The sequence below is a fragment of the Otolemur garnettii genome, unplaced genomic scaffold (genome assembly GCF_000181295.1).
Source record: "Otolemur garnettii isolate 467f Iridium unplaced genomic scaffold, OtoGar3 scaffold00090, whole genome shotgun sequence".
Lineage (NCBI taxonomy): Eukaryota > Metazoa > Chordata > Mammalia > Primates > Galagidae > Otolemur > Otolemur garnettii.
Window position 1 is genome coordinate 6946925 of NW_003852485.1, and position 9796 is coordinate 6956720.

The following is a 9796-nucleotide window of genomic DNA, read 5'->3' on the forward strand; positions in this document are numbered from 1 at the left end:
CTGCCGGAAGCCAGGAGACATCATCACTTAGGGACACTTCAGGTATCTCTCGAGTCTCAAGATGATAAGCTTAATTCCAGAGTCTCAGGCTCAACTTTTAATTGTCAAATTTAAACATATAGAAAACATCAATGTAGAAACAAACACAAGTTAGACGCAACGCTCATCCCTTGCGGCTGCAGAGCTGATACAAGCCTCTCCCCTCAGGCGATCCCAGCCTACACACAGCACAGCCTTTGCAGCCTCCAGCTTTTTCTGTCTTTTCTTCTTTCCTTTTTTTCCCTTCTTTTTGGCCTCCACTTTCTCTGAGCTCAGAAACACAATATAATCAGTGTTTAGGGAAAAATCTAGTCATTACAAAACAAAAAGGTCCTCCGATTACCCAATCTGTCATAAGGAACAGGTGTCCTTGAATCTTGCAGGAGGACACCCAATGCCAGCGTAGTAGTTATACTGCTGTTGATAAAATAACCCAATTTATTTGATTTCTTACATGTACGCTGTGAAGGAAAAAGTACTCCAAAACAAGCAAAATTCATTCCAAAAATGGAGCAATTTTCTCCTTATAAATTTAAGAAGTTTTCAATACCAATTTGAATTCCACTTTCCCATTTTTCTGCATTTCCTAAGGCTACTGGAAGTTTAAATGTGATGTAAAATCTAAGAGCTTCCCTTATCCTCAATCCAATAGAAAAGACTTGCCCGCCCGCCCTCCAAATACTATTGCTGGGCAGTAAGAACCTCATTGAATCGTTGTTGGAGGAGGCTTGAAAGACATCTGGCCCAGCCTCCCAGTAAGGACAAAATAAGTCCCGTCACATTCATTCATCTGTCCGATATCTGGGAAGCACTAACTTTGCCACATGCCATGCTCAGCACTGAAGATAAAGAACCCAGCAGCATGGCCCCTGCTCTTTAATCAACTTAAAATCCATTCATTCTTATTGTTGTTATCTAGCTTTGGTTTAACGAATTTTTTTTTTAAAAGATCACTGAACCAAAAACCAAAAGTAGAAATGGAGGTCTTAGTTACCGATTAAAAATCCATTCAATCTCCTCAGAACTCAACATTTCCCCTCTACACTAAGAAAGGCTCAGACCAATGGTCATCCAACTGGGCTCTTTGAACTCCTAAGATTCCCCCCAAAACCCCTATATTCAAAATCTTGAATTTCCAGGTAAAGGCTTTTTGATGGTTCACAAAACTAGGATTTGGATCACTGTTTCACAGCCATGTCTACCTCATGGAGCATATAAAACAGGATAATATTTATACAGCATACTGAAATCAAGTGATGAAGCGATTTATAGCAACTGGCCCCCAAACCTCAGCCACCTCAGGTCCCACACAGCTGCCCTAAGGAATGAGGGGACTCATGTCTGGGTTCACCTATTCCCACCACCCATCTAGCAATGTGCTCTGGCCACGAGGTGGGAAGCTCTGGCTGGGATGAAAGATGGGGTATCTTCCCGTTCTAGAAGTCCTGTGACTTCCATTTCAGTCTACTTAACGTTTGGCCAAGTTTCTGCTATTAGAAACTCCCCTATAAAATGAATCCCCAACTGTTTCCCAATCCTCTCTCCACACCACTTTATCTCCCCCTCCGGACGAGGGTCGTTAAAGGCTCATTCATCCAACCTGCCCCCTTAGCGTGTCAGACCGCACACATCTCCCACGTCAAAGGAGCATGATGCAGATGGTAAAACGAGTGCCCACATTAACACCAGTCAGGGCACTCGAGAGACACTTGTGCCCACTTTAATTATGAATATAACATCTATCAAACAATATCAAAAGGAGCCATGGTTTAAGGAGACATTGTGGCTCTGTTTCACGTGGTGTAACTCAGCCAGCAACTGTGCACTGCTGCCAAATAAGACCAGCATTACACCCAACGACCAGGAGGGGCCACTGCAGTGGTGTTCAGAGAGCAAAGGGAAGCCTGTAAAGGGCAGAGAGATGGAAAGGGCAATGCCCAAAGGCCAGTAGGCAGAGGGAGGGAAGCGGCAAGTGAAATATGGACATTTGGGTTACAGATACATAATCCTAAACCAGGACTATCAAATAGTTTTTTGTAAAGTGAGTTTAGCGACACGCCTTCTTCCCAAACCCAGAGATAGAACAGAGGGTCTGTCTCCATCACTTGTACCCCCATCACCTGACCAGCTTATTAAAACTGCAGGGGGCTACATCATGTCCCTGGCCCCACAGAATGTGAATCTCTGGTGATGTGGCCCAGGTATTTGCACAGTTCAGCTTCAAAACCATGGAAGTAGTCATTAAGTTTCAGTAAGGAAAGAGGGATAAGTGAACACCTCCTGATGAGACAAATAAGAGAAAAACAGGAAGGACCCCATAGAAATAACACATCACAGGGAACTTCAACAGGAAAGGGGCTGATTTACATGGCATTTATTACTGAAAACTTCTACTTTGTTCTAACAGACAAACTCATAATACCTATGAAAAATGCATAGGCCAGGTGCGGTAGCTCACACCTGTGATCCTGGCACTCTGGGAGGCTGAGGAGGGTGGATTGCCTGAGCTCAGGAGTTCGAGACCAGCCTGAACAAGAGCAAGAAGCCCATCTCTAAAAACAATAGTCGGGCATTGTGGCAGGCGCCTGTCATCCCAGATACTTAGGAGGCTGAAGCAAGAGGATCACTTGAGTCCAAGAGTTTGAGGTTGCTGTGAGCTATGATGTCATAGCACTTTACCAAGGGTGACAAAGTAAGACTGTGTCTCAAAAAATATATATACTCCACAGGGAAACTTTCTAATGAAAACTTAAAAAATACACCAGTAAATGAAGAAGTCAGAAATCTTATTAAAACAAAAATAAATAATAGAGTCTAAGTAAATGTAACTCAGAGTCCTAAAGGAAACTACTAAGACTACACATGTGGGGAGAAGAGCAGCAACAGTTCTGTCTAAAGAACAAGGGTGTAGCTGCTGGGTTACTGTACTTTACAGAGACAGGAACCAGGAAGGAAAGAGCAGGATGAAATTCATTAACCTTAGCCAATAATTTCCTTAAGAAAATAAAAGATAATCCTCACTTGACATTTAAATACTTCCCTATCTTCACTTGTGCAATACATAATTCCTTCCTTATAAAATGTTCCCCAATACCCAGGAGAAGCCAAAAAAGCAAGCATTTGTGGAGTCCCTGTTATCATCCAGATACTGCAGAAAGAGACGGTACAAACTGCCGCATTTCAACTTCACGAAAGCCCGTGGAGATTGGCAATATGAGGAAATCAAGGCTCTAAGAAGATGTGTGACTTGCCCAAGGTTCAAATCCAGCAAAGGTGGCCCAGCGCGGTAGCTCATATCTGTAATCCCAGCTACCCAGGAGGCTGACGCAGGAGGATGACTTGTGCCCGGGAGTTCAAGGTTACAGTGAGCTATGATCATTATGATCATGCCACTGCACTATAGCCTAGGTGGCAGAGTGAGACCCTGTCTCTAAACAAACAAACAACAACAAAAACAATGAACCAACCAGCCAAGGGGCTGAGAGTATATAACCTCAACATTATGTTTTTAAAAAACATCCAATGCAATGCTTCATTTCCAACTCTGAAAGTTACTAGTAGTTACGATCATACGGGATGTGAACCAGGTTGCTAGCATAGAACAAAAGCAAATATAAGAGGAAAAGCTCACTGTCACAGCTGTATCCTTGGTGCTATCCTTGACTGTAGAAGCTGGCTATGACCAACACCTGGCACAGCCCAAATGGCTGGCATCAGCCCTCTGTAATGAGCACTCTACAACCAGAAGCCAAGGGATGATGAAAATGGCTGGGTTGTTACTCTCAGGCTGGCAGCTGGTTTATCATTTGTTTGTTCTGGATAGAAGAGATTACAGTAACAGGGTAATGGGCAAAAATACCTCCTAACATTGCACACTTAGCCCAGTCTCCACACTGAAAATAATTCCATGTCCAAGAACAAGCTGAACAACACGGCTCCCCATACTTTCCACTACCAATGGTTCTCGCCTAAATACCTTTAACAGCCCCAAGAGTTCAGGAGCCTAAGCTGGGACCTACATAATAGGGTCTATGTTGATCAGTTTGCAACATCTGGGACACTCTAATCTCTCTTAAATTTATTGAAAGTCTCAAGGCTACAACCTGCCAGAAAATCTGGAATTCTCTCTAAAAAACAGCAAACATGGGCGGCACCCGTAGCTCAGTGGGTAGGGCACTGGCCACATACCCCAAGGCTGACAGGCTGACAACTGCAACAACAACAACAACAAAAACAGTCGTGCATTATGGCAGGCGCCTGTAGTCCCAGCTACTTGGTAGGCTGAAGCAAGAGAATCACTTAAGCCCAAGAGTTTGAGGTTGCTGTGAACTGTGATGCCACAGCAGTCCAACCAGGGCAATATAGTGAGACTTTGTCTCAAAAATAAATAAATAAACAAACAAACGAAGAAGGAAAAAAAACCCCAGCAAACAGATCTAGAAAAAAATGAAGTGTACATGAATAACATTTCACTGCCAAAAATAAATAAGAATATTAAATACCATATGCTAGGCACTGAAGACGTGTGTGTGTGTGTGTGTGTGTGTGTGTGTCTAAGTAATATGCAAAGTGTCCACAAAGTCTGTGTGCAACTTTAAATCCACACCCTGTATTCTACAGATGAAGGGTCTGAGACTCGGGATGGGTTTTGAAATACAAGGCCTCCCATTTGATCAGTATGGAACAGTAAGGCTCCATGCAGCAATAATTATAAGCCACATATTCTTCGAGCAAATAATTCTGTTCCTAGGAATGGAGCATAACAAAATAGGTAATGTTTGTGCAAGATACACACATATAATAAGGTTCATCCCAGGGTGGGTAACAATAAAAAGTAAGAAACAATTTAAATGTGCATCAAGAAAATATTATCAATTATAATTGTCCTGGCAAAACAGTATTCTGCAGCCATTAAAAATGACTATGCAGATCTATTTTTGTTGACACAGAAACATATCCACAGGTATCTTACATGAAAATGCAAGGGAGTCGCAGAGCAATAAATACGGCATGTACCAAACTGTTTTCTGCAGAAATGACTCCTCCAGCTGAAAATGAGGTTTGCTGAGGATGAAAAGTGCTGACACTTCCCAACAGAGGGGACAGCAGCCTGTACGAAGGGCGAGGCGAAGATGGACACACGGAGGACTAAGGCGGAGCCAGCAAGAGAAGCTTATAGGCAAAGAAGGCTACTGAGTGCTGAGCACTGGAGGCCCCTGAAGGAGTCTAGTTCTCACCCTGGAAGGATGAGAAGCCACTGAACAGCACGCATGTCAGAGACAAGACACAGGGAGGTCAGCTGCCACTCAAAGTTACCCCAGCATGAGTGGGAGAGCTAGGGCTAGCTGCAGTCAGCCTCAGGAGCAGAAGGTTGGTCTTAACCTTTAAGCACAGACTTTTGTGGTCCCACCTTCCTGAGCAAGAGCTTCTCCTGGGCCTGTCTCTCCTTCCTCTGCCTCCTACAGCTCTCCATAAAGTCAAAAAAAAAAACCCACCCCTCAGCCAAACAACTTCAACTGGCCTTTGAAATCTGGCACCAACTTAAAGCAACTGTTTGCATTTCTTAGTTCTTTTGTCACTCTGTGAGTTGTACAAAGACTCCTTTACTTTGTGTATGTCTGTATGTGAGAAAAGGAGAAAATGGAAACCAGTATTTCTGATTTCTAAATCAAACAAATTCTGAATTGGTATTTGAATGTGCCCGTGGGAAGTGTAGAAAATCCTAAATCAAGTGTAGCCTTAACTGGGCCCCTTGAATTTTCATTTGTTTTAAAACTACTGAATTTTGAACTTTAAAAAAAAAATTGTGGGGGGAAAAGTGGTATTTCTGGTCTTTTTAAAATAAACATTAAGGTTCGGCGCCTGTGGCTCAAGTGGCTAAGGCACCAGCCACATACACCTAAGGTGGTGGGTTGGAATCCAGCCCGGGCCCGTCAAACAACAATGACGGCTGCGACCAGAAAATAGCCAGGCATTGTGGTGGGCACCTGTGGTCCCTAGCTACTTGGGAGGCGGAGGCAGGAGACTCGCTTGAGCCCAGGAGTTGGAGGTTGCTGTGAGCTGTGAAGCCAGAGCACTCTACCCAGGGGGACAGCTTGAGGCTCTGTCTCAAAATAAATAAATAAATAAATAAACATTAAGAGTCCTGAATCTTTGTTAAGCCAATCAAATGTGATCATTCTGAAATGGGGGGGGCACCACCCCTGCTGACCTCAACCCCATTCCCTGTGACTGAATAACCACAACATAAACATAAGAGGCCAGAGAAGAGAACAAGACGCCTGGCTTCCTCCCACTGACCGTGGCTTCTTCCTCTTCCTCCCACTGACCGTGGCTTCCTCCTCTCCACATAATGAGCAAAAATTCCATTACTCTCTGTCACCTTCCCCTTCCCTGCTCCAAAACATTATGCTCATTTTAAAGATTTGTACGCTCATGATGCAAAAAGTTAAAATTATTTTCCCTAAATTAAGGGATAAGTAACAGGTAACCAAAACTAGAGAGTCCTGACAACTAATTTAAAACTAGTTTTGGAACACCTTCCTAGTGGAATGTGGCTTCAGGTAATAATAAAACGTAAGTGCGTCCCACCGGGGAGACAAAAGGGACAACTGAGAGATGTGCTGCGTGGCAGAGACTAAACTTCTCCGTCAAGTAATCCACAGTGTATAATTCACAATTATAGGACAATAAAATCTACCCCTTTATTTTATGATAAGGTAGCAAAGGTGAAGCAAATTAATTGCCTCACCCAAGACTCTCAGCAAGTTGGTGCAAGTTTAAACCTCGGATCAGCAAAGCCCTGAGTGCTACGCTTGAAATGTAAGAATACAGCATCAGCTAAAAACCATCTTCCCTGTTCTCTTTCAGAGCTAAGAGTAAACGTGCTTCCCTCTCCTCATGCTCTCCCACCAGCTCCCCTAACAGCCACCATCAGGACTTCACAATCTTGCTTGCTGAGCTTCAACTCAAAAAATAGTTGCTAATGGACCAGGATACTGTGCCAGGTACTGGGGACATAGGGAATAAAATGACACCATTCCTGCTCCTACAGAGTTCACAGTCTGGTACAGACAGTAAAAGTGCAGAGAAGTAAACCACAGGTGACAGTAAGTGCAACAGCAAAATCTCCCTCAAGGCACCAAAGCCACACAGGAAACAGGCTGAGGAAGAGTCTGGCGTGTGGAGTGGACGGTATGAGGAAGATTCTCAGAAGGGCTGCTAGGCCTGGAAAGACACAGTTCAGGAAGAGGTCTTCTAGAGAGAGGGAGCAGTCCATGCACCTTCATGGAGAACACATGTGGTCATTTCAGGAGTGCCTTGGTAGAACCCGTAATGGGAGAACGGTGTCTCAGAGGCTGAGGTAGCAAGTGGCCAAAGGAAGGCTACAGACAGAGACTATGGAAAGCCTTGTGTGGTCCCCACCATCCAGGAGATGGGCGCCTTGCCTCTTATCCTGTAATTTACAAGAGTTTGAAATCAAGGAGAAGGTACAATCATATTAGTTTTGACAAGATCAAAAACATATCCGCTGATAACATTTATACTAGGTTTTCTGCATGTTATACTAGCTTTTCTAGTCAAATTTCTTTCCATTCTCCATGGCCTATCCAGTTCCAGAAGAAACCATTTGTTAGGGTTAGAAGGAGCCGAAAGGCTGAAGGAAGGGCACCTGCCATAAGGGCAGCACCAGGGAGGTTAGCAGGATGCTCACTGGGTGAACGGGGGCACAGATGGGCAGGCAGTCGGGGACTACTCTGAGCACACATGTGCCAATTAAGTTCCAGAAAAGTTAGCTCACCCACAAAAGCCTGCAGGAAAAGTTAGCAAATTTCCCAAAGGCAAAAATGAAGCATTTGATTATGCAGACCCCAAGAATCTAACTGGATATGAAATGAGGCCACTGACTCTGCCTATTCATTCCCAATAGTAAGAAGCAATCAGTTTTCAGAAAACCAAAGTTACAAAAATAGTGTTTCTCATGATACTTTCAGAATGTAGGTCCTTCTTTCTAAACCTCCAAAAGCAAACCTCCAATATCGGCAATGTTTACAAAGCTTGTTGTCTTTAAAAGATATTTCAGTATAAAAACACAGGTATTCCCCCTAAATGGGGAGCATCAAACCACAATTTCCAGAGTGAATCCTTTAGCTCCCAGATGGAACTAGAATGTACTATTATTCCCAGATACACGCTTTTTTTAATTTATTTTTTTACTTCCATTCACCAATTGAAAGTAATCCTCTATGCTGCTTTCCCCCCTTGCTCTTTCCCCTACCCTCACTTCTGCCTAATTCACCCCCGACACAAACACCAGTCCAGCTCCCCAAGCATGTGCAGCGCAAAAACACAACTAACTACTAACTACCAAGATTTTTTGCAACTCCCTGTCCACAGACTCTTAGGGGAAATGAACTATTCAGACAGCACCCCCTAGTGGCTAAAGCACTTTTCTAGCCAAATGAATCCTACCTTGAATCTAAACTGACTATAAAACAAAGCGTTTAAAATCAAAAATTAATGAAAACATCAATAAGTTTATACTTTGGAGACACCTGTCCCAAGGACAGTCCTTGTAAAAATCAGTAACTTTAACGTCGCTGGGCTACTGTGCTCTGAGCTCTAAAACAGGACAAAAGACGTCCTGGACCACACCGTCCTCCGCCCTTCCAGCAAGTGAGCCCAGCCACCAGATTTATTACCAACCCACGTGCCGGCTGCTAAACAGAAGAGGGCAGAGAAACGCAAAGCTGGAAGAGGACTAGCGTGCTCCAGCCCACCCGGAGCACGGAGTATTTTATATTAAATCCTTAACATGTATCTCAAGAATGGAGGAAAAAATATCCAGTGTACTCAGTACTATTATGAAACCAATTTACAATCACTCACACTTTTATATGAAGAATAGATCATGATTATGGCCCGGGATGAAGGAGGGAGGAGGGGGGATGGGGAGGGAGAGTGAATGATGGATCACACCTATGGTGCGTAATACAAGGGTCCATGTCGGATCTATCAGTATAGAGTATAAATGTCTTAACACAGTAACTAAGTAAATGAGACGAGGTATAGATTAACCAGTGTGATGTAAGCATTCCTAATTCTATATGAAATCAGCACATTGTACCCCATAAATGCATTAAAGTATACATGATCTGTTTATGATTTAATAAAAATAAATAAATAAATCCCTAACATGTGAGGCGATCCTAGAGGCCAATTCACTTCTTCCTAATTATCATCACACTTTGACTCCCTCTCACCTTGATTTACCCGGCTCTAGGAGAGAACTTCAGAAACCAGGTTTTCTAAAATTAGCCTGCCACCACCCAGAACTGACCACAAAATACTGGAAACTCTCCAGTCCAGTCTACAAAATGAAGACTTTTGTTTTTGACATGAATTATGTGTAACACAAATGTTAGATTATTTTGATTTGCTGATAGGAAGGGAGGATCGCTTGAGCTCAAGGGTTTGAGACCAGCCTGAGCCAGAGCGAGACCCTCCTCTCTAAAAAATAGCCGGGCGTCGTGGCGGCGCCTGTGGTCCCAGCTCCTGGGGGGCTGAGACGAGAGAATCGCCTGAGTCCAAGAGCTGGAGGTTGCTGTGAGTTGCGACGCCACAGCACTCTACCAAAAGCGACAAAGTGAGACTCTGTCTCAAAATAAAGAAAAGTAAAATGAGAGCGGTCATTATTGAAAGCATTTAAACCATCACACGTCAATCCTCTGCCCTGTGAAACAACACCCTAACTGGC